Source organism: Sciurus carolinensis, chromosome 1, assembly GCF_902686445.1.
Source record: "Sciurus carolinensis chromosome 1, mSciCar1.2, whole genome shotgun sequence".
In the NCBI taxonomy this organism is placed as follows: domain Eukaryota; kingdom Metazoa; phylum Chordata; class Mammalia; order Rodentia; family Sciuridae; genus Sciurus; species Sciurus carolinensis.
Window position 1 is genome coordinate 193,722,662 of NC_062213.1, and position 24,157 is coordinate 193,746,818.

The following is a 24,157-nucleotide window of genomic DNA, read 5'->3' on the forward strand; positions in this document are numbered from 1 at the left end:
AACGTCCCGGTGAGACCTGGCCCGGCCACCGAGGGAGGCACTGGGGACTCTCGGGTCCCCGGCGGCTCCCTGGACAGCCCCTCCTTCCTCCCCCAGGGTCCATGACCCCCAGCCACCCACAGCTCTGCCCGGCGACTCCTGTGGCCATTGGGTTTGCCAAGCACTGCCCGCCGTTCCATGGGGACATCCCTGTCCCTGTTTTACAGATGAGCAGCCAGGCTGCAGAAAGGGCCACGTGTCTGTGACCTGGGATGCCGGTGGGGGTCCCTGGGGTGTCTCCCACCTGCCCAGCCCCAGACAGTGCCCAGGCTGCACCCAGGAGCACTGTCCCCCAGAAGCCCTGACTCAGCAGGGCTCCGTGAAGTCAGGGCACGAGGAAGCCCGTCCCCAGGGCCCCGGGCCACGCCAGGAAAGCGGCCAAATCCGGCAGGAGGCTGCAGGGAGCGGGGGCCAGCTGTCCTCAGGAGCTCCCTGCACGCTCCGTGCCTCCCGCAGCACCATCGCCAACAGCGCTGGGGGGCGGGGGAGGGCCCAAAGGCCGGGACAGGCCGCGGTCGGCCGCTCTCCTGGCTTTGGCTTGGGACCATAGCGGGCCAGCCCACCTGTGCCCGGAGTGGCCACTGCTGACCCTCCCATTCTCTCCCTCACCCTGGCACTCCCGCTGGGCTGAGGCAATGAGGTCTTCCGAACCACTGTAGCAACAGCGCTAAGCCCTAGAGTCCTAGAAAGTTAGAACCTTTCCTTTAATCCTCGAGTGTTTGAACCGTGCTGTTTCTAAAAACTCAGAGGATTATTTCCTTTTTGACCAAGATGATCGAAGCCCAGAACTGGATAAGACCCGAAGTCTCCAAATGATACAAATGAAGAAAGCGAAGCCCAGAGAGGGAGAATGACTTGTCCAAGGTCACACAGCAAGATGGTGGTGGGGCTGGGACAAAGACCCTGGCATGTGATCCCTCTGTCTAAGCCCATGATCCTGCCGCTTCCAGCTCCCGGAGACAGGAAGGTTTCCTGTGGGACCCTGGCACTGCCCTGGGCCTGGGCAGGCCTCCCTGCCTACCCTCGCCCAGCCCTCTCATGGGTCAGGACCTATGTCCCGGCGATGGCAGGGGCAGGAGACACCCCTGCCCCCAGCCAGGGTGCCTGGGCCTCTGGTGCCACCCTCGAAATAGCCCGGCTCTCGGGCTGCAGATCGGGTTGCAGCCTCGCTGTCCAGATGGGGCGCCTGGCAGGAGAGGAAGCGCTTTCCCCTCACGCGGCCCCCCCGGCTCCCCCCTTGCACGTCAGCACTTGGGTTGAGCCTTAAATCACAGCCTCCCTCTGGAGGACACAGCCTGTTTTGGAGGCTGTGGGGACAGGAGAATGGAAGTCACACCCGGGGCTGGCGAGGGGCGGGGTGACTATTAACAGAAGCATGGCAGAGGTGTCCAGATGGAAGCGCCGTCCGCTGTGTGGTCTTAGGAGAGTCGCTTGCCCTTTCTGAACCTCAGTTTTTCCATCTGTAAAATGGGGGACACACCCTTCCTCACCCAGGGCCTGTGACACGGCAGTAAACAGACCCAAATCCTCCTCCTTCAGGGGTCAGTGAGCTCAGGTCCTGGTGGTCAGTTTCCAGAGCCTGTGTCAGTAGCCCAACGCTGCATGCCAGTGGGTACCGGGAGCCGGGAGAACAGGGGGCGCTGTTTCACGTAGGGTGGTCCGAGAAGAGCTCTGTGAAGCCAGCAGAGCTTCCTCAGAGTAGAGGGTGGGATGACAGGTGGGACCAGCAAAACCAGGGCAGAGCTGAGATTTCAGTCGCAAGGTCCCAGCTGGTTCAGTCCAATAGCCCTCCATGTCCCCAAGACTCGGCAGTGCCTGGTCCCTGCACCTCAGAGGGACCAGCTGAGGGGCCGCAGAGGCCAGGGCGAGAGGGCGGGGCAGCCCAGGAGTCCCACCTCCAGCCGGCAGGTGTGGAGACCTCGCTCGGGCCCTGGGTACAGGGCAGGTTGGGTGCAAATGAAGGGTGGGAACAAGGAGGCCCGGACTGTGTCCGGGTGCCGTGACCCCCGAGCCCCTGGAGCCACGCCCAGGGAAACCTGCTGCCTCAACAGGACGGAGAACCCAGAACCCAGAGCCGTCCAGGGGGACGGAGTGGGTGGCCACCTGCAGCCCCGCAGCGGGGGTCGGGAGCTGGAGCTGGCAAAAGAGCAGGGACTCGGCCACCGGACTGTGCCCTTCCTCGCGTCCCACGCGGCCCTCCCGGGGGCCGAGAGTGTGGCCTCGGCCCGCGGAGCCCTCCAGCCCAGGCTGACCGCCCTGCCTCCTCCTCCCGCGCCTAAGCCCGGGACAACAGCTGCCCTTGTGGGAGCCGGACCATTGTAATTAGAAAGGAAACGTAGCCGAGGCCACCCTGGAGCCAACCCGTCCCAGAGCCACGCCGGCCGCCCCCGCCGCCCAGAGGACACACGCCCCTTTGTGTGCCGTGGGTGTGGGCCACTCCCGCCTGCCCCGCAGGCCATCTCGTCCCTCCCCTCGCTTCCCCGCACCCTGATGGCCCCAGCGTCCTGCCCGAGAGCCCGGCCACCTCTGATTGCAGGGGAACCTGAGCCCCGGGAGGCAGAGCCCTAACCCGGGCCTCCCGGCTCCGCACCGAACGCCCCCAGTGGAGTGGCCAGCTCATCCCGGGCCTGAAGGCCACCTGACCTCCCAGGCAGTGGCTGGACACACTGACGGGCTGTGAGGACTCCTGGGCTTCCAGGATGGCAGGAGGGGATGGAAAGGAGGGGCCAACGTGAGTTCTCAGAGGGGACGGTGGCCAGTGCCCGCCGCATCCCTCCTGGCTCCAAAGCCTGGCCGTCCCCACCAGGCCCCCTCGGCACCCTCTCCAGCCCCTGCCAACCCGGCCACTCCGGCCAGCCAACGCGCCACACAGTGTGGCCCAAGACCCTGACCCCCAGCCCAGTGCCAGGGCCTCCCCGCCTTCCCTGGGCCCCAGCCGGGATCAGTCAGGGCCGACCAGTGGCTGGGGCTGTCTGTCCTGCCCCAGGGGTGCTGCTCCTGAGCCTGCCTGGCCATCCGGTCACCCAACAGGCTCTGCCCTGGCCGTCAGGCTAGCCCCCATGGAGGTCCGCAGAGCCACTGGGACTCCGACGATACCCGGAGACACCGCAACCTCCAAGTGACCGAGGGCCAGCTCCCCGCCTCGTGGTGCCCTGTGGGGCCAGGGTGGGGCTGCTGGGGAGCAGCGTCCTTGCACACACGGGAAGACCCCCCGGGGCAGCCCTGGGCACTGCGGCAGGCCCGTGTCGGGCGCCGGCTGCTGTAGGCAGCACCGCCATGTGCCAGGCCGGCCCTCCAAGAGCTCTGCCCACCCCGCGGGGCTCCAGCCTCCCCGGGGCCTCTCCTCACGCCAGTGAGCGGCAGGGTTCGCACCCAGAGCCAGGCCTGGGGCCACGCCTCCTGCCGGGGCAGCCGGACGTTCACCCCCAGAGGCCCCAGGCAACGCTGTGACCCTCACCCTCCCTGGCACTGCTGGCCTTCAGAACTGAGGGACAGAGACGCCAGTCACCACCCGGCCCAGTCACGCCATGGACTCCAGGAAACCCCGCCTGGCTGTGCAGCTGTAAGAACGAGTGTACATGTGAGTGTGTGTGTGTGCCTGTGTGTGTGTGTGTGAGTGTGTGTGTGTGGAGTGTGTGTGCCTGTGTGTGTGAGTGTGTGAGTGTGAGTGGGTGTGTGCCTGTGTGTGTGAGTGTGAGTGTGTGTGCCTGTGTGAGTGTGAGTGTGAGTGTGTGTGAGTGCCTTGTGTGTGAGTGTGAGTGTGTGTGTGTAGAGTGTGTGTGCCTGTGTGAGTGTGTGAGTGTGAGTATGAGTGTGTGAGTGTGTGTGTGGAGTGTGTGCCTGTGTGAGTGTGAGTGTGTGGGTGTGCCTGTGTGTGTGTGTGAGTGTGTGTGTGGAGTGTGTGTGCCTGTGTGTGTGTGTGAGTGTGTGTGTGGAGTGTGTGTGCCTGTGTGTGAGTGTGTGAGTGTGAGTGTGTGTGCCTGTGTGTGGGGTGGGTGTAGAGCGCAGTGCTGGGCAGGGCCCTGTCCACGGTCCACCATTTCCCCTCTCCCACGGTCCAGCCTCCGTGGCCAGGACTGGGGAGGGGCTGCCCTGGACACCGGGGCAGGGAGCCGCCCGCAGGGGAGCTGCAAGGGCCGTGCACCCCAGGAGCCCGCGGGGCGGCGGGGCTTAGGCGGATAATGGCTCTTGTAGGAACAGGGTTGTTGAAGGGCCCGGGGGCGGGGGCCGGGGCAGTTCGGGTTTCTCCTGGGGCGAAAACTGAGCCCCGGGAGGAGGCGCCCCTCCTGCCAGGCCTAATCCCCGTGCTTCTCACCAAGACCCCGGAGAAGAAGCTGTGCACGGGGAGCAGATTCCTGGGATTCATTAATTCAGGATTTGCAGGGGGGACTGCCCGCGTCCCTCCCTGCGGGCAGCAACCTGAGCAGGGCAGGTGGGTGCCGCTGGTCGGGGACACTGGGAACGATGGGGAAAGCAGGCCAGGCTGGGGACATCCTGGCCACAGGGGCTGAGGGAGCTGAGGGTCTGCTCCACGGGGATTTCCGTCTCGCCAGCTTTTACTGCTGGCTTCTGTCCTTCTCTCGCTGGGGTGTCGCGTACATACCGTGAAGCACCTGCTCCTCACTGTCCAGCTGAGGAGCTCTGACCAGCTGGGACTCCACCCAGGTGGCCACCCGCCGGCTCCCTCCTCACGCCAACCCCCCATGCCCAAAGCAACCATGGATCTGCCCTCTGCCACCATAGATCAGTTCTCCTCCTCTAGAACTTTCGCTCAGCAGAACACTACAGTCATAGGCAGGGCGCGGGGTCACACGCCTGTAATCCCAGAAGCTTGGGAGGCTGAGGCAGGAGGATCATGAGTTCAAGGCCAGCCTCAGCAACAGGGAGGCACCAAGAAACTCAGCGAGACCATCTCTAAATAAACAAAAAATAGGACTGGGGATGTGGCTCAGTAGGCGGGTACCCCTGAGTTCAATCCCTGGTAACCCCCCAAAAAGAACCCTACAGTGGTGCCCTGTTGGCGCTCAGCGCGGCGGCTGCAGATCCTGTGTGGCGTGTGAGCTTGGCCTTCTGCAAGGGCGGCATCCAAACAGGGTTCACTGGTGAAAATCAGTTTGCAGACCCTGGGATTCTGAGCTTCTGCCCATCTGATCCTTCAGGTTCACCTCCTGGATTGTTTTCCCCCCAAATTCTCGGCCGCCTCCCTGCCCCTGACCAGTCCTGCAGGAATCTCCAATCTGGCCTCCTGCCAGGGCCTCCACTCCCGCTCTGCCCATCCTGGCCTCTGCGCCGCGGCAGCTTTCCGAATGCACAAGCGGCCCTCCTTCTAGAATCCTCGACGGCTCCCACTGCCACAGAGGAGGGCAGAGCTATGCCTGGTGCGCTCGGCCTCGGGGTCCAGCCCGCCGCCTCTGCCACCTCTTCTGTCACCTAGGCCACGCCACTGCGTTCTTCCTCGCTCTCTCTCTCTTCCAGGCCTCTACTCGTGCTGCTCCTTCTTCCGGAACCCCCCAGGAGCCCGACAGACCCGGCTCAAGGGCCGCGGTTCCAGGGAGTCTGCCTGGGCCGGGGTCCCCTCCGTCCCCTCCCTGCCCCGTCCCCGGGCCTCCATGCCGCCTGCCTTGGCCTGCCCCCTCCCCCACCTCGTCTCCCGGCCTCCAGGGACGGTGTCTTGTTCAGATCTGGACTCTGGGGCCCGCGCCAGGATCGGCACGTAATAAATCTCGGCCAGGTGCTGCCACGGCCTCTCCCTTGCCCCCGCGGCTCTGGCACACACGCCTGGGCACACGGAAGTCGAACTGGACTGAGCTCAGTCCACCCCGTGGCGCTGGGCAGGAGGGGCACCCGAGGCCACGGCCCGGTTCTCCAGCCACCTGACGGCAGCTCTGGCTTCGAACCCGCCCGGGCCGTCGCTTGCCTTGGCGAGGCCAGGCCTCTCCCGAGCCTCCGGTGCCTGCCTGTGAACTGGGCGCGCGCTCAGGATCTGCTTCACGGTGGTCGCGGGAGCCACTGAGCCAGGTGTCGGCCTGGAGTGGCCTCTCACGGTCGCTGTGAGACGGAGGGGCGAGGACCAGACGCAGGGAGGTGACGACCAGATGACAGGCAGAGGCACCACTGCCCGAGGCCTCCAGAACCCAGTCGGACGGAGAGCTTCTGCATGTCCGCTGTCCCCCACCCTGGCCTGCTGGCCTCCCCGCAGGAGGAGCGGTCAGAGGCTAAAGTCACGGGCAGCAGAGGCCCACTTCACGTCCAGGAAACGCAGAAACCACCCCGAGGGGCCGTGGCCAGACAGAGGGGCAAAGGAACAGGGTCGTTCCACGCGACTCGGCCCAGACAGGAAGGAAGGGCTGGCAGCCTCCGCCTGGGGACGGGCAGGACCACCGTGTGACTCCCCACGTGACGTCGGGGAGGCAGAGGTGACCGTGGGGGGCGGGTGGGAGCAGAGGGCTGACGGCCGAGGGACGGGCATCTCCCTGGGGTGGCGGACCCTCCGAAGCGGCTGACGGTCACACACAGGTCCTTTAAGTGGGTGACCCAGGTGGCCTTGCAGCTCAGTCAGGCTGTTGGAACAGCAGCAGGGACACCGAGGACGAGGCTCTGCGGGGGAGGAGGGCCTGGCCCTGGAGGACAGACGTCCCCGTCCCTGTGCTCACACCGCCCGGGAAGGGGCTGGAGGCCGGCGCGCGGCCGCCTTGGCGTCCCCAGCACTCCAGGAACAGGAGGCGGCCAGAGGGAGCGGCCCCGCCGCAGCCAGACCCAGCAGGTCCCCACAGGCGCGCGTCCCAGCCCTGCCCGCACAGGTGCCGCCCGCCCTGCGCCCGGCCCGGGCGCCTGGCCACCTGGGGCAAGCCCGAGCAGCGGGGAGCACCTGCCCACCCGGCGGCCCGGGGACCGGAGGTGGCCGGTACCTCGGGGTGACATCTGGACTGGGGCGGGGACCCAGGGGCTGGGAGGGTGGCCATGGGCTGCTGGGGGGTGACACAGAGCAGACCCCGTGTGTCCAGGGACTCGCAGGCCAGCGAGCGAGGCCCCAGTGCCAGGGCAGGAGTGTGTCTACGCGCCCGGCCTGGCCTCCCGGAGCGGGCGGGGGCCAGATGTGACCAGGGGACCCGGTGAGCCGGGGAGACCGGAGGGCGGGTGCCCCGGGCAACGGAGCGCAGCGGAGGGGGCGGTGGTGTGAGTGTCCACAGGGGTGGCAAGGGTGGAGGCCACCCCGGGGCTGCCCAGCGGCCTCCTCTCTGGCTTTCTCCTCCTCGGGCTGCTTCAGGGCTCAGACGTCAGTCTCTAGGCCGCCTGCGGCCTCTTGCAGACTAGAGGCCTGAGGAGCAATGGCTGGAGCCTCGGTCACACCTCTGTGCAGTGGGGACCCAACAGCCTGTCTGGGGAAGAACTCGGAGTGAGGGCGGACGGAGGGGCAGGGGGCGCCCACACTGCCGGCCCTGCCTGCCCGCTCCCGCCAGCCGAGGCCCACAAAGCTCCCGCCTCTAGCCCTCCCCCTGCCTGGGCAGCTCAGGGAGCTGGGACACCTGGGAGTCGGGTCCCACCCTCCTGGGCGGGCAAGGGCAGGCCCAGGGAAGCTGGGGAGGCGACGCCCAGAACCCCAGGTGCTCTGCCCCAAAGGGGGCCAGGTGGAGACAGGAGGACAAGTGCGGGCTCATTACCGACATGCATTCACTCAACAAACCCCTCTGGGCACTAACTCTGCCAGGGCCTGTGCCAGGCACCAGGGATGCCAAAATCAACAGGGCCTCACCCTTGCCCTCAGGGGGTCTGGCGAGGAAGGCGGTTCACTGCAGTGTGGCTTGCGCAGAGACAGAGGGCCCCAGACCCAGGCTGGGGGGCCTGGGAAGGGTTCCTGGAGGAGGGGCCCAGAGAGCCAGGAGCTCCAGGCCAGGCAAACAGCTCCCACCAAGGCTACCCGGGCGTCCATCTTGGTTGAGGAACAGCGGAGACGAAGCTGGAAGGCCTCCAGCACCATGTCAGGTGTGGCATGTACAGCTAAGCCCTGGAGGTGGAAAATGTGTCTACCTGGTGGCATATTTGGCTGGGGTCAGGGAAGGGTGTGTGTTTGCCCAGGTGCACGTATGATCGTTCACATGGCTATGTGTGTGCAGAAGCCCGGGAGGAGCCAGCACGCGGTTGGGGAAGCTGGTGCATTCAAGCAGTCTACGACCACATGCATGCGCCTCCGCGTGAGGGGGACACGCCCAGAACCACACGCAGGGGTCACACAGGTGTGCAGTGGTCTGCAGGTCCGGCCTGCCCAGCCCCCAGCTCCGTCGGCTCTCCACCTTCCCTTCCAGCCGACCCTCTCGCTAATCTCTGCCTGGCACGCTGCCAGCTCCGAGGGAGCCCGAAGCCCGAGGCAGCACGGCACCTGGCCAAATCCTCAGCAAGGCCACGTCTGAGGCTCGCCAGCCTTAGTTTGGGGCCACTTACAGGAGGGCCTTCCCTGCTGTGTGACCAGGGGCAGGCCACTTAACCTCTCTGAGCCCCGGCTATCAACTGACATCCACCCCCACAGGATGCTGCTTAAAGCGCTGTGAGAAGAGGCTTGTTCTGTGCTGCTTGAGTGTAGACGGCGAAGGTCCCCTCCTCCTAGTTCTCCCTGGAATGGGAGCCATTTGCAGCCCCTTGACTGTGGGAGGAGGAGGTGAAGACCACGCAGACCTCGGGCGGTGGCTTCCCTCCCGCTCGGCAGGGTGCCATGGCAACCGCATTGGGTGCAAAGCGATCACAGCTTTAACCGGCGGAGGTGCCAGGAACACGCGTCTACCCTCCGGCCGCCGCCAGGGCTGCAGCCCAGCACGGTTGCGGAACAGCCTGGCGGGTGGGTTTTGGAGATGGCTTCCGGGCGGGCACTGAGTGGTGGAGGCCCAGGGCCAAGCGGGGCCACTGCGGGCAGACAGGTGGGTGACTCACATGCGGGCAGCCACCCCCGTGCTGCCTGGGTCCTCGTCCCCACGGCTGGGAGGCCAGAGGCAGGGCTGGACCTGAGAGAGCCTGTTTGTCTCCCCCGACGCTCCTTCTGCCTCCATTTCTTCAAAAGCCGAGTCCAGCCTCCTCGTGGGAAGAGGATGATGATAGGTCAGGGCTTGGAGCAAATGGCCTCAGTTTCCCCTGTTAACGGGGACCAGAGCAGTGCCAACCTCACGGGGCCGGTCGTGAGGCGATGGCCTCAAGCTGCCTGGCTCCCGTGAGTCTCGCTCAGCCTCGCGGCGGTGTGCGGGCAGGTGATGGACAGCAGGCTCTGGCTGGGCGGGGGCGGCAGCTTTGGCCAATTTCCATGGTGTAAACACTCACTGACCAAATCCAAGCTCTCAGCATGACACCCCGCACAGGAAGCTGGGGAGAACTAAGAAGTGGTTCACCCTTAGCAGGGTATTTCCAATAGACAGGCAGAAGTAACTAATCCTAAGAGAATAGATAATAAGAACACAATTAGGAAGCAATGAACTTTGGGAAATTATCACCTTTGTTTATAATATGATTTATTGAATTGTAAACTTATATAATTTAACTTTTAAAGATGGCCAACCAGCTGCAAATTCCTGAGAATTTAACAGGTTTTGCCAGCCAGCCTGTGCCTGCTCTGACGAGCGGTGACCTCGCTCTTCATACCACATCTCACTTCCTTGCCGCGCCCAGACCGTTCGTCTGCGTGGAAAACCCTGTGGGGCATGCTCTTCCTCTCGCCCAGCTCACACTGTTCCCTCAATCATCTAGACGACCTAATATTTCAGATCCCTCCTCTGAAGACCCCACGTAAGTTTCAGTAGACGCTCAACGAACCCCGGCCAGGCTGGGCGGGAGACACTGACGGCCTCAGTTTTCAGATGAAGAAACGGAGGATGGCAAGGTCTGTCAGCTGAAGGCTGACCTTCCTGGGGCGCAGACAGTGCCAGGAACCTCCTCCCACGGGGACCAGGAGGGCAGGTGGCTTCCTGGCCGGATCTGAGGAACTTCTCACCTGCCCGAGTGCGTCACCCCCTCAGGTCCTCGACCCAGGCACTGGGCCTCCGTGCTCCTGGGTTAAGCTGGGGAGGCCCTGGAAGGGACCCAGAGCAGGGCCAAGCTGGACGAGGCTAAGGAACCTGGGAGCCTGGGACCCGAGGACTGCCAAGGACTGGAAGAGGGTGGGCGGGGAGCGCTGTGCGCAGGGAGGTGCTGACCCTCTGTCAGCCTGGGGGAGAAGCTTCCAGAGGAATGTGAGCTATGAGGGAGGAGGGGAAAGCAGGCCCGGGCAGTCCCAGGGCCACAGAGCCGCCCTCTGGGGAAGGAGGTGGGGGAGGGGCGTGGGCCAGCGAAGACCCCGGCGGGGCCCTTGGCCTTGACGGCCGCCCCAGAAGCAAACCCCAGACTCATCCATCATGGGAGCTGGGAACCTGGTGATCCCCGAAGGGAAGGGGGACACGGAGGCCCCAGCTGCCCGGCGAGTAAGGATCTGCCCTCCCCGGGCCCCGCTGAGGCAGGGAAGTGGCCCGGGAAGCCCGCGGGGCGGCAGGGTTCAAACCCAGCCCCCACAGAGCAGGGACCCAGACACAGCACTGCCGGAACCCCCGCCCATGCTCCAGAACCTTCCGCCTCATGATGGAAGGTGACGGCCTTGGTTAGAGAGGAAACACCCGCAGAAGTGGGCCCCGGGCAGGCAGGGGACCCGGGGCAGGCAGGGGACCCGGGCAGGCAGGGGACCCGGGCAGGCAGGGGACCCGGGCAGGCAGGGGCCCCGGGCAGGCAGGGGACCCAGGCAGGCAGGGGCCCCGGGCAGGCAGGGGACCCAGGCAGGCAGGGGACCCGGGGCAGGCAGCCGAGTGGCTGGGAGAGCAGCAGGCAGGCCGACCAGACGGCGGGCTCCTGAGTCCTCGGCCTCAGGGACACGGGTCACAGGGTTCAGTGCTGCTGGGCGAACAGAGGTGCCCTGGGAGGGCCCGGTGACGCGTGAGCCCCCAGCTTCGAGACCAGAGGGTCCCCAGGGACGCCCGGCAGCCAGGCCTGGCTTCGCCAGCGCAGACCTAGCCTCTCGCCCCCGATCAGCCCTGGCACTGAGGCCTGTCCTCTGGCCTCAGTTCCGGGCCTCAGTTCGCCCTCCTGCTTGGGTGTGTTGGGGCAGAGAACTCAGCAGGGAGACACTCAGAGGGTGGGGACCCCTGCCCTGCCCTGCCCGTGGGGCCTCAGGCCTGAAGGACGTGCCATTCCTGGTCACCATTCAGTGGTTTCCAAATCACCGTCGCAGACCCAGAGACGACCCAGGGTCCCTGTCAGCCTTGTGGGAGGGGTGGGGGTGAAGACCCCCGGAGGGCAGGGGAGGGAGGGAGCCAGCCTGGGGACAAGCCGCCCTGCCCCACGCCCCGCTCAGCCCTGGAGGCCCTTTCAGGCCCTGCGCTTCCTGGGGCCTTGGGGTGCACGCAGGGCAGTGGGGCTACGGCGGGAGGAGGATGGCTTCCATGTGAGGTGAGGCATTTGGAGGAAGAAGTCTGCGCCCAGACCCTGCGCGGCCACCAGGCAGGCTCCTCAGGGGCTGGGAAGAGATGGTGGCCCAGGGCTGGGGTCTGCTGGGTGGCAGAGCTCATGCCTGCCATGTCCCAGGCCCTGGGCTCCACCCACAGCACTGCAGGAACAAAGCCCAGGACCCACGGAGGCACCCGCTCCTCGGGTGGTAAGGGGCACGGGGGGCTCAGCCCCCTGCACCCCCGCACCGCCACGGAGGGAGCGTCTGTGAGCCAGGCGTGGCCCCAGGGAGTGTGCACATCATGTCCAACGCCCCGTCCCCTCCCTGAGGGACAGTGGGGCATTTCTCCCCAGTACACTGAGGAAACTGAGCAAGATTAAGAAGTCACCTGCCGGGGTCACAGCATGGGAGGAGAAAGACCAGCTCCCAGCTCCACCCCCTCCTGCTCAGGAGGCAGCCACTCCGGCCTCTAGCAGTTGACCTGTGCCTCTGGGGTTCTCTGTCACGTGCAGGAGGCAAGAACCCTAGAACCAAAGTCCCCAGGGAGGCAAAGAAGCTCAGCCTGGATGCATCTGGGTGACAGTGATGTGGTGGTGGTGATGGGGGTAGTGATGGTGGTGGTTGTGGTGATGGTGTTGGTGGTGGTGATGGTGGTGGTGGTGGTGATGGTGGTGGTGATGGTGGTGGTGGTGATGGTGGTGGTGATGGTGATTCTGATGGTGATGGTGGTGATGGTGGTGGTGATGGTGGTGATGGTGGTGGTGATGGCAGTGATGGTGGTGGTGATGGTGATGGTGGTGATGGTGGTGGTCATGGTGGAGATGGTGGAGATGATAGTGATGGTGAGAGTGGTGATGGTGGAGGTGATGGTGATTGTGATGGTGGTGGTGGTGGTGATGGTGGTAATGGTGGTGGTGGTGATGGTGGTGATGGTGGTGATGGGGGTAGTGATGGTGATGTTGGTGATGGTGGTGATGGTGATGGTGGTGGTGGTGATGGTGATGGTGGTGATGGTGGTGGTCATGGTGGAGATGGTGGAGATGATGGTGATGGTGGTGGTGGTGATGGTGGAGGTGATGGTGATCGTGGTGGTGGTGGTGGTAGTGATGGTGGTAATGGTGGTGGTGGTGATGGTGGTGATGGTGGTGATGGTGGTGGTGATGGGGGTAGTGATGGTGATGTTGGTGATGGTGGTGATGGTGATGGTGGTGGTGGTGGTGGTCATGGTGGTGGTCATGGTGACGGTGGTGATGGTGGTGATGGTGGTGGTGATGGTGCTGATGGGGGTAGTGATGGTGGTGGTGGTAGTAATGGTGGTGGTGGTGGTGGTGGTGGTGGTGGTGGTGGTGGTCATGGTGATGGTGGTGATGGTGGTGGTGATGGTGGTGATGGTGGTGGTGGTGGTGATGGTGGTGGTGGTGGTGATGGTGGTGGTGATGGTAATTCTGATGGTGATGGTGGTGATGGTGGTGGTGATGGTGATGGTGGTGGTGGTGATGGTGGTGACGGTGATGGTGGTGGTGGTGGTGGTGATGGTGGTGGTGATGGTGATTCTGATGGTGATGGTGATGGTGGTGGTGGTGGTGATGGTGGTGACGGTGATGGTGGTGGTGGTGGTGGTGATGGTGGTGGTGATGGTGATTCTGATGGTGATGGTGATGGTGGTGGTGGTGGTGGTGATGGTGGTGGTGATGGTGATTCTGATGGTGATGGTGTGATGGTGGTGATGGTGGTGGTGATGGTGGTGATGGTGGTGGTGATGGTGAAGGTGTTGATGGTGGTGATGGTGGTGGTCATGGTGGTGGTGGTGATGATGGTGGAGATGGTGGTGATGATGGTGGAGATGGTGGAGATGATGGTGATGGTGGTGATGGTGGTGATGGTGGTGATGGTGGTGATGGTGGTGGTGGTAGTGGCGGTGGTGGTGGTGATGGTGGTGGTGATGGTGATTCTGATGGTGATGGTGTGATGGTGGTGATGGTGGTGGTGATGGTGGTGATGGTGGTGGTGATGGTGAAGGTGTTGATGGTGGTGATGGTGGTGGTCATGGTGGTGGTGGTGATGATGGTGGAGATGGTGGTGATGATGGTGGAGATGGTGGAGATGATGGTGATGGTGGTGATGGTGGTGATGGTGGTGATGGTGATGGTGGTGATGGTGGTGATGGTGGTGGTGGTGATGGTGGTGGTGGTAGTGAAGAAAGAGAAAGGAAAGTGCCAGCAAAGCCAGAGCCCAGGCCAGCTCTTCCAGATGTGCAGCAGGACCAAGAAACTGGGAGCTAGTGGAGGGGACCTGGGACGGACCCTTGGGGAACCTCCACTGCTGTCTGGCTGCTGGCCAGGACCCCCCTGACCCCAGTTTCCCTGCACACACGATGGAGGTGAGAATACCACCCCAGCCCTGCCATGGGGTCCAGGGAGACCCGCCATGCCGAGCGCCTGGCCCGGCGGGTTCTCCCTGACGGCTCTGCCCCCGTGCTCCCCAGCACAGGAGCCCAGGACATCCCTGTCGAAGCGGGTGGTCTCTGGGCTCCAGCAGGGCAGAGAGGGAAGCCCACCCTATCTCGCCCAGCCCCGCCACACGGCTGGTAGGCGTGAGCTCGGCTCCCTCTGGGTCCCGCCTTGGGACGCCATCTGCCAACCCCTCTGCCCCGCCTGGGGGAAGCAGAGCTCTCGAGGGGCCGCCAGGTGAGCAGCCCCAAGATGCCACCCGAGGTCTCTGCCAGCGTCTGGCAGGTGGCAGGACCGGGACGCGGGGGTGGGGCGGCCGGCCTGGGGTATTTAAATATTTGCTCTCTTGCAGAATGGCGGTCCTCGGAATATTAGCCGATTTGTATAGAATTAGTCAGCGCCCGGCCCCCGCTGCCCAGGACTCTCCGGCAGTCCCGCACAGGGCCTGCCCGCCTGCCCAGGACAGGGAGGCAGGGCGGGCAGTGGTCCCAGACAGTCCTGGGCCAGCCTGTGCCCCGAGCAGGGCAGCTGGAGAACCCTCCAGAGCAGCCGGAGGTGGCTGCTGACCTGGCCTTCACATATATGCCCACACTCCCCTATGCACGCAGCCAAGCAAGCTCAGGGCCAGCCCTGACCACTGGCCAATGTCCCCATGGACCAGCCCAGGGACCACCAGGGAGGAACACAGGAAAAGCTGCCAAACCCTCTGACAGAATTCCAGAAAAAGCCATGGAGTTCATACAAGAGCTAAGTTCAAATCCTAACACTGACTCTTAACTTGCTGTGTGAGGTTGGACAATATACTTTACCTCTCTGGGCCTCACTTCCTCACCTCTGCAATAAAGATGATTGCTTGAAACCATGTAAAGGAATGTGCTTTTGCACACGGCGTGGTGCCACATGCAGGAAGCCAAAAGGGTCCCACCCAGGGTTGGCAATAAGCCAGGCTGCCCTGGTCGGCCATACGTGTGTTTATGTTGGTTCCATCAACGAGCACGTAGTGACCCCGAGGACATTATTCCTGTTTTCCAGGCCTCAGTATCTCCACTTGTAAAATGGGTAGGTCAGAGCACAGACCCCGATGTTCCTTCCAGAATTACCGTGTCAGGCATCGTCACAAATGGTTAATGCACCACTAAGAGAAAGTAAGAGAGGGGCTTCTGAGATGTTTGGGCTGCAGGAACGCACGTCTACGTGTCGGGTGCAGGTGCTGAGGATTTCCGTGTGTGCCAAGGTGGGGCTTTAGGCCAGCAGAGTTCTTCATGTCTGTCACAGAGGTCCCCAGCCTGCGCAGCCTGGGCCAGGGTGTTCCACCTTCACCCTTCAGTCTCCCCTCGGTAAAGGTGGAGTAAAGACACTGGAGCTCTTCAGTGTTGGGGGATGATAAGTGTGGTCCACTAGGTCGGCAGGGTCACCCTCTTCCAAGTGCTCTTCCTCCTGTCACTCGGCCCTTCCTCCTTCATTCACTCTCAGCACACAGGCTTCGCGAGCCCCAGGGCGCTGAGCATCACTCCAAGAGGCGGGCAGGCTAGAGCGCAGCAGACCAAGTCACAGCTCTGAAGAGTCACATCCCAGTGGGAGGTGAGAGGGAAAGGCAGCAAATAAGACTAGGACACACAGTGAGCTGGTAGAAGGGCCCGTGGGGCCCTGGAAAGTTCTCTTGGGTAGGCGCGTTGCAGTCGAGACCTCCGAGCAAGAGAAGCCATGCCAGGAGGAGAAGAGGAACACACCAAGCCAAGGGAGAGGCTGTGCAAAGGTCCTGAGGCAGGGACCAGCTTATCAAGGGAACAGTGAGGCTCACTCGGGCTGGAGGCCATCAAACTCCCACAGCTCTTGGTTCTGTCCATCGTCCCTCCACCCATGTCCCTGATGACACCACAAGGCCCCAGGACCAGCTGACCGCAGCACTGTGGACTCTCCTGGCCTTGGCCACTCCACCTGAATTTAGGAAATCTGTTGGTTTCTCTCTTTCCCCGCAAGTGTGAGGCGCTCAGGGCCAGGCGGGCGCGCCTGAAGGGTTCCTCCTAGGAGCAGGGATGCTGTGGGAGGAATGTGGGCCAAAGTCAGATCTTGAAAGGGCTCGGCTCCCCGGGTGGGGATCAGGCGGCTGCAGGGCAGGCCTGGGATTACCACAAATCCCGGAGCACAAAGCCACCCTGGCCGGCCCCCTCCGCTGACCCCAGCTCCAGCCGGGGACTGAGCCTTTGTCCCTTCCTGTCCGTCAGCCCACAGGGCTGCGGAGGTGAGACCCCAGGCCAAAGCCTCGGGGAGGGGTCCCGACACAGCCTCCCAACCCCAGCCCTTTCTCCTCCCGCCGGGACCCTGGCCGGCCCGCCCAGAGGCTTCCAGGCTGCCACCTCCAAACCAGGCACCTCCAGGACCCTGCTGGTCCCGAGGGTCCTGCCCACACGCTGGCCCCGCTTGGTGAAGGCACAGGAGACGAGCTGCTCAGTAAGTTCACTGAAGTCTGAACCCCAGACCCCCTCCGGCCCCTGCGGGTCACTCCCTCTGTCCTCCAGGGCGACTGCCCCCTGGACTTTCGTCACGGTGGATGGCCTTCTCCAGTCCCCGCTGCCAGTGCCCTGCCCGGGCTTCCTCCCGCCGTCCGTGGCCTGCAGGGACGAGTCGGCCCTCTGCACGCAGTTGTCCCTCCTGTGACCACGCCGTCACCTACTGTTGATGGGCATCCGAGCCATGTCCTCCAAGCGGGGTGCAGAGGTCATCTCCAGCCGCACAGCTGCCCAGAACTTAGCGACCCAACACGACGAGGATCCTTGACCGCCACTGTTTCTGTGGGTCAGGAAGCCGCGGATGGCCTGACCGCAGCAGGAGACCTGCCCCGAGACGGCCGCTCCTGTGGCTGCTGGCAGGAGGCTCCCGTGGTTCCTGGGCAGGCTGGCCTCTCGGCAGGACAGGGAGGGGAGAGCCCCGACCCTGCAGGGAGGCCACGGCTCTGAGAGCACCTGGACCGCAGCCCCGGCTCCCCGCCACATCCGGCTCTGTCCCTGGCCCTGCGGGACGGCCCGCCCAGCTCCACCAGGCCAGCGCCCGGGGCGCCGCTGAGGAAAAGGCCGCACCCCGAAGCCAGACCCCGGCTCTTCCTCTCTGGCAACCATGGAGCCAGGGCCCGGGCCCGGCCTGGTGGGGTCCGCAGCGCCGGCCTCCCAGCGCCCCGTCGGCAGAGCGGGCAAACCACGGAGCTCAGCCCAGGACGGACGGACGGTGAGACGCGCTGGGCGGAGGACCAGGCCGGGAGGGTCAGACCTGGGTGCGGGGTCTCCAGGGTGGCCGCGGGTGCTCCCTGGAGCTGGACGCCCAGTCTAGGCCCCGCGGCTGCCGGGTGGCCCTGGGGTGCGATGCGGGGGACAGAGGTGGCTGCGCGGGAGGGCGGAGCCGGGAAACAGCCTGACCTGCCTCAGCCTCTAAGCGCGGAAGGACCGCGTTCCTCCCTGGTGTCCCTCACGGCGGCCGTCCCGCCAGCCAGCCTTCCCCTCCAGAGGAACATGGCGGCCTTCCCCGCCCTGCGCAGGGTGGCTCGCCCACTCTGTGCCTCAGTTTCCCCAGAAGAGCAGACCGGAGCTCCTGTGTCCTGGCCGCCCCCCGGGGGCTCGGCCACGCCCTCCAGAGCTGTCACCCCGCCCTCCTCCAAGGCTCCTGGGGTCACCGTGGGATGTGTCCCTGGCGCTGCCTGGCAAGTCCCCTCCCCTCCCCCAGCCCCATTTACTTCCCCCACGTCACCCACCCGCTGCCAACCCCTGGGACCACCAGAGAGGGGGTCACCACAATGCAGACACTGCCCGGCAGGCCGCCCGGGCAGGGAGAGGGGACGGTAGTGAGAGGGGACAGTACTGCAGACTGAGCCCCGTGGCCCACTGCCCACTGCCATTGCTTCGGGGCCCCTGGTGGGCACCAACACCAGACAGGCGCCACGCGTGGGTGTCCCTCGTCCTCGGGGAAGGATGGGCACCATTCAGCTCCACCTTCGGACCAGGAAGTCCAGACTCAGGGAGACGCCGCAGGCACCCCAGGTCTCACGGCCTCCACGCATCGAGCCGCCCCACGCGGAGGAGAGAGCACGTGCGCACAGACACAGGCCCACGGCCGCTCGCCCTCCCTGGCCGGGTCTGCACGGCTGGCCGCCCGTGGGCCCTGCGCTCTGGGCCTCATCCCACCAGACACCTGTAAGCGGCTCGGGCACTGGTGCCGTTTTGCAGGTGGAGAAGACGAGGCCCGGGAGGTGGGCCCACGTCCCTGGCCCAGGGGGCGTCGGAGCGCAGGACTCCTGACCGGCGGCGGCTGCTGGGGACGGGCCCTCCCTGGCCAGCACTGCAGGGCCAGGGGCCCGGCACACTGTGCAGCCCACCACCCAGGGCTCTGGGACTGGGCAGGGTCCACCGTTCCTTCCTCCCAAGTCTCATGGCGACTTGACTGGGACCCCCCAAGGCCCTGGGCCCATGCCCCGGCCTCCCCTACCTGCCTCCGGGGCAGCCTCTGCCCACGAGGCCCCCAGCCCGGCTCCCCGGCCCCAGCTCTTCTTTTCTCCTTTCGCTTTGAGCCAAGGAGGTTAAAAACATGCCCAGAACGCGCCCCTCTCGCTTTGGTGCACTCACATAATGTGTGGCAGGCAGGGCTGCCTTAATCGCTCGGGACCTACATTTTTCAGTGACATTAATCTCTAGCCGGAAAAGCCTCTCTGGACGGTTCTTTTCAGTCTGAAGGCACTTAACGTTGGCCAGGGGAGCGGAGGGGCCGCTGGAATTCCTCCCGGCCTCCCAGCGCCACACCCACCCACCCAGCCCCGCCAGCTTCCCTGGTTGTGGCGGGCAAGGGAGATGCCTGCAGGGGACACAGGGACGGGGAGGCGGGCCCGAGCCAGGCCGGGAGCCGGTGCCGTGAGCAGAGCGGGCGTCGCGGGAGGGATGCGAGCTCGGGTGGCCGTGGGCTCCGACTCCGAGTCGCTGTGTGTGCATGGCTGTGCCCGGCAGTACGTGTGCGGCCGTGTCCACCAGAAGCACGCGGGCCCATCAAGCCGCGTGTACAGGGGAAGCTGTGTGTGCGACTCGCGGGCGGCATGTGGCGCCGTGGGCTCAGCACTGGAGCCGATCTGCCGGGCGCCGGGCGTCGGGACCAGTGTGAGCTGGGCGTGCACACGGGTGGGGGCCGCCGTCCACCAGGGAGAGCCGCGGGGCTCCCTTCTGTCCCTACACACGGTGTCCCCACGTGCCCACCTGGTGCACCCAGACAGACAGGTGGGCACGAGCTCCAAGCTGGCCATCGGGCCACAGGGAACAGGGGTGGACAGTGCGCAGACAATGGCGTCCCCTCTGAACCCGCTCACAGGCGCAGCTCCCAACACCCACAACTCTTCCCACCTGCCGCTAGAAAACAGCCAGGCCCAGCGGAGCACTGGTGAGCGCGGGAACCAGCAACCCGCTGCCGGCCGCCTCAGGGAGCCCGTTGTTAACATCTGCCAGCACAGCACCAAGGAAGGCTGTCCGTCCTCGGCCGAACCAGAGCCCACGTGTGCCAGTCCTCTCATGTGTGAATGAAGATGTGTGCATGAGTGTGTGCGTGTGTGTGCATGTGTGTGTGCACGTGTGTGCACATGTGTGCATGTGCATGTGTGCACATGTGTGCGTGTGTATGTGCGTGTGTGTGCACATGTGCGTGTGTGTGCCTGTGCGTGTACATGTGCGTGTGTGTGCCTGTGTGTGTACGGGTGCATATGCACACATGTGTGCATATGTATGTGCATGTGTGTGTACACATGTGCGTGTGTGTGCCCATGTGTGTACGTGTGCGTGTGTGTGCCTGTGTGTACATGTGTGTACCTGTGTGTACATGTGCGTGTGTGCACATGCATGCATGTGTATGTGCATGTGTGTGCACATGTGCATGTATGTGTGTGTTGTGCACATGTGTGTGTGTCCCTGTGTGTGCACATGTGCGTGTGCCTCTTCACCCTAAAGTGACCACGTGGTCCAAGCACCTAAGATCAGAACTTGGATTTGGAGAAGACAGAAGAGACGGACAGAGAGCTGAGGAAGGATCCCGGGTACAGGTCTTGCATCCTCCAGGGGACAGATCCCTTCCGAACCCAAGGGACATAAATTCTCCAAAAACGAAACAGCCAAGGAAAAAAGACAGCATGAAGGTGAAAGTTGACAGAATCCTCACCCAGTACTGAGCACTGTCCAACCAAACTGGAATGAGCCACATGGCCCCAAAGTCAGGGACACCCTGGACCAGAAAGGCTAGGACAAGGGAAAGACTGTCCAGGACGTGGAGGAGAAGAGAACCTCACTTTCCTATACTGTCCTCCCATCAGGTAGCTGTGTGCCTTTGAACAAGTGACTTAACCTCTCTGAGCCTGTTTACTCATGCAATATAGAGACCATAATACCACCTTCCTAAGGCTTTTCTGTGTGAACTCAGTGTATGTAAATGGAACATAAAAATGAAGGGCCCTACATCACCACGACCAAGCACCTATGCCCTGGCCACTGGGTGCTGACCACAGTGTGACTAGTTCCCGTCATCCTCTGCACACTCAGGGCCATTATCAGCCCCCATCTGCGGAGGGCATCGCCGAGGCTAAGAGGGTCCACAGACGTGGCACTGCCACGGCGCTAGACAGTGGTGGATTCAGGTCTGTGTGACAGATGGGCCGCTGCCCCCCAGGAGCGCTGGAGGACCAGAGCGCAAGGCCTCCGACGCCCACTCAGCCCGGCCAGGCCAGGCGGGGGGTGTCGTGCCGACGGAACACACGCACAAAGGCCCAGAGGCAGCAGGGAAGGCTGCCCCTCGCCCGGAGCAGAGGGAGAGGGAGCTGGACCCAGAGGCCGGGGCCCCGCGGACCTCAGGGAGCCTGGGGTTGTGCCCGGAGCTTCGGGAATCTTCTAAAGAGCGTCATGCAGCCTGGAGACGGGGTCATGGCCGGGGTCGTGGCCAGGGTCGTGGCCGGGGTCTGCCCGAGAAGAACGGGCCTGGCTGGAGGTTTAGAGGCCAAGAGGAGGTGACCACATGTCCAGGAGATAGGGCAGTGTCCTGGGGGCAGCGGCCAAGGGAAAGGAGAGGGTGGACGATTGGAGATGTGGGCCCAGCAGGCTCTGGAGTGGGCGGCGTGGAGCGGGGGAGGCAGGGACCCAGGCTGAGACCGGGCCAGGGTGCTGGTGGCCTGAGACGGGGAAGAGGGAGGAGGGCAAAGCTGGGGTCCAGGCAGAACCCGTCCACTGCTGCCCTTGAGTGTCCAGGCAGAGTGGGCCACGCCCTGTGTTCAGGAGCCTGGTGAGGCGTGTCCCTCCGCCAGCCCAGCTCTCTCACGCGCCCGAGGCGGCGGGCACTGTTCAGAGGGCTTTACTTATGAACCACTCAGGTCTCACGCAGCTTCCAGGGACACCAGGAAGGCCTCGCTCTGCAGACGAGGAATCGGGGCCTGAGAGGCAGGGCCACTTGTAGGGTCACTTGGCGAGGAAGTGGTGGCCGGTGTCCTGAACCCAGGTGCTGGGCCCTCGCTCACGGCTCTACCAGCTGGAAGGGAGCTCAGGAGAAGGAGGAGGTGTGGCTGGAGAGGTGGGAGGGAAGCCGAGCATGCAGGGCCACCCGAGCCAAGAGAGAGGAGAGGGCAAGTGGCCTCTGAGACCCACAGGAGAGGGCCCCTCTCTCCGTTTCACACGGGAGGACCCAGAGGTCCTGGGAGCTCGAGCCACAGGCAAGTCCAGACTCTAACCCAAGAGGATCCGAGGCCAGGACACCCAGCAGAGGCCTGGGGCACAAGGGGGACTCCAGACCCTTCTCTGCTCCCAAGGCCCCAAGACACAGGCTCTAGTCCTCTGGCCTCCTCTGGCCTCCATCACCAGCCCAGTGGCCAGGACCACTCGCCAGGCCATGTGAACCACAGCTGGTCAGGACCTGGTCTGTCGCAACCAGTGCGACCAAACTCTCGGGTCTGGTGAGGGGCAAAGGGGGATTTGGAAAATAAAGATTCACAGACACAGATCTTAGATAAAGCTGGGATCAGGTGGAGCCTGCTCTCTGATGGAGATGCAGATCTGGAGAGTCACGCCCGCAATCTTTATCTATATACGTCTCGTTATCAGGTTAAAGATGATGCAACCATTATTCTTTGTATTCAGGAAAGTTACAGAAACGAGGACATCTATGTAGCTTCTCCACAGTTGCCAAGTGCAATGCTAGGAGCTTTGTGCAGCTCCCAAGGAAGTCCATTGCTTGAAGTTGCTGTAAGGCGGGCAGGACCCGGAGAAGCGGAGCTGGGGAAACATTGTGGTTGTCTAGCATGAGAATTCCTTCCTTCCCGGGAGCTGTGTGCCGGGATCGAGGTCAGAGCTGACAGGACTCTTGCACAGCCTCCTCATGCAGGGCACTGCCACAGCAGCTGAGCATCCTGTGCCCTTGCACAGGAACATTCCCAGGCACCGGGATTGCCACAGCCACGAGGCCATCAGAGACCCCCAATCTGTCACTGCTCTCCCATCCTCTGTCACCGCTCTCTCAACACCAGCCTCTGGAGGCATCTTTGGGAACATGGGCCCCAGGCCACTCCCAGAGAGCTGAGCACCAGCCAGCCTGCTGGCCCCAGGGCGAGGCTGCCGAGACCCCCGTCCCTGGCAGTCACTGCCCCCTGGCTGCTCCGTTGGGCTCTCTAGCGAGGTGACATCAGAGGGCAGAGGGCCTGGGGCGTGAGCGGGCACAGCAGCGGGCAAATCGCCCAGCTGAGAAGCCACGGCCCTGGGTAACTGGACCCCGCAGAGCAGCAGGCACGCCCCACCTACCTTCCACCTCCCCGGGTGATCTGCGTGGGGACCCAGGACCAGGCAGGCGTGAGTGCGTGTGTCTGTAGGCGGCCGCTTCTGAGCGCACCATCGTGTGTGCGCATGTGTGCGCGTGCGTGCGCGTGCGTGTGCACCGATGCACGTGTGAATCCACAGGCGTGTGCTCAGGGTCCGGGCGTGAGAACTAGGCGGGCCCTACTGGAGAACAGGCTTGAGAATCACACGGACCTGGGCTCCAGGCCAGCCCCTCCCCAGCCAGCTGGGTCCCCGGGCCAGTGCTTCCCTCAGGGAGCCCTGTTCCCTCGTCGGTCACCAGTGGGGCCAGCGCCCGCGTGTTCTCTGGGGATGGAGAGAGGCTGTCCTTGGACGTCGGCTCAGTCTAATGGGCATGCGCCCTGTTCTCATTCCACACGACGGTGTGGCCATGTCAACCTGTGGGCTCCGCAGAACCCGCCCCACGAGTGTGGGGGAGCCTGTCCCTGTGCCCAGATGTCACTCCGTGAGCATGTTCCGCCATGTGGCAGGAGGGAGCTTGGCCAAGTGTCCATCTGACCGCCAGGCCCAGTAAAGGCAGTTTCCTCCGGATGCTGAAGTCAGAGAGGCCGGGGGACTGATCTGGGGAGCGACCTTCTCCATGCTAGACGGAGGGGCCTGTGGGTGGCCGTGAGGGCTGGGGGCAGCCCCTGCCAACAGCCACCAGAAAGCGGGAACCTGGGTCCCACATCTGCAAGTCACTACTTACAGCCGCCGACCTGCCCAAGCTTGGAGCCTCTCAAAAGTCACACGATAAAGCCCAGGGGCACGTTGTCCAGCCGCGTGGACCCCAGCAGGACCTCGCTCAGTCCTGCTGCCCCACCACTGGCTGCTCGGGTTGAGGGTCTGCTAGAAGGATTTCACCAGCTTCGGAAAGCTCCTGGGAGACCCCAAAGGCCCAGGAACGTGACACCACAGGGGTTTCTGTTCTGGGCTCTGGGTGACACCTGATCTAGCCTCTAATGCCAAGCTGTCATGATGGAAGGGACAAAAAGTGAGGTCCAGACCAGGCAGAGAGTGCCCTGGGATGGACAGCCGAGCTCTGCAGGGGCTCCAGCCAGTCACGACTCGGGCGAGCCCCTTGGCTGGTACGCACAATGGACACCCCCTCAGGAGAGGTGGGGGCAGATGGCACCAAAGCTCTTCGGTGAGTGAGAAGATCCGTCCGCAGCAGAAGAGGCGGGGCCAGTCCCTGCGCTGACCGTCTAAGGCCCGTTTCCAGGGTCTGTCCAGAGGCTGGCCAGCATCGGCCCACACCAGGAAACCCACGTGAAGGCCAGGGCCTCGCCCTGGCCAGCACCCTCCCCCTCTCCCTCCTCCCCAGCTGTCAGCCCTCTCCAACCCACTGCCCCTGCCCGTGGTCCTGCACTGGGGTCCTGCCTGCTCCACACAGC

The 24,157-nt window shown here is 64.0% G+C and overlaps 1 pseudogene; it reads right to left on the reverse strand.

The window, feature by feature from the left end:
• Positions 1 to 12,130: 12,130 nt before the first annotated feature.
• Positions 12,131 to 13,673, reverse strand: LOC124977645 (basic proline-rich protein-like; annotated as a pseudogene).
• Between the last annotated feature and the right edge of the window lie 10,484 nt (positions 13,674 to 24,157).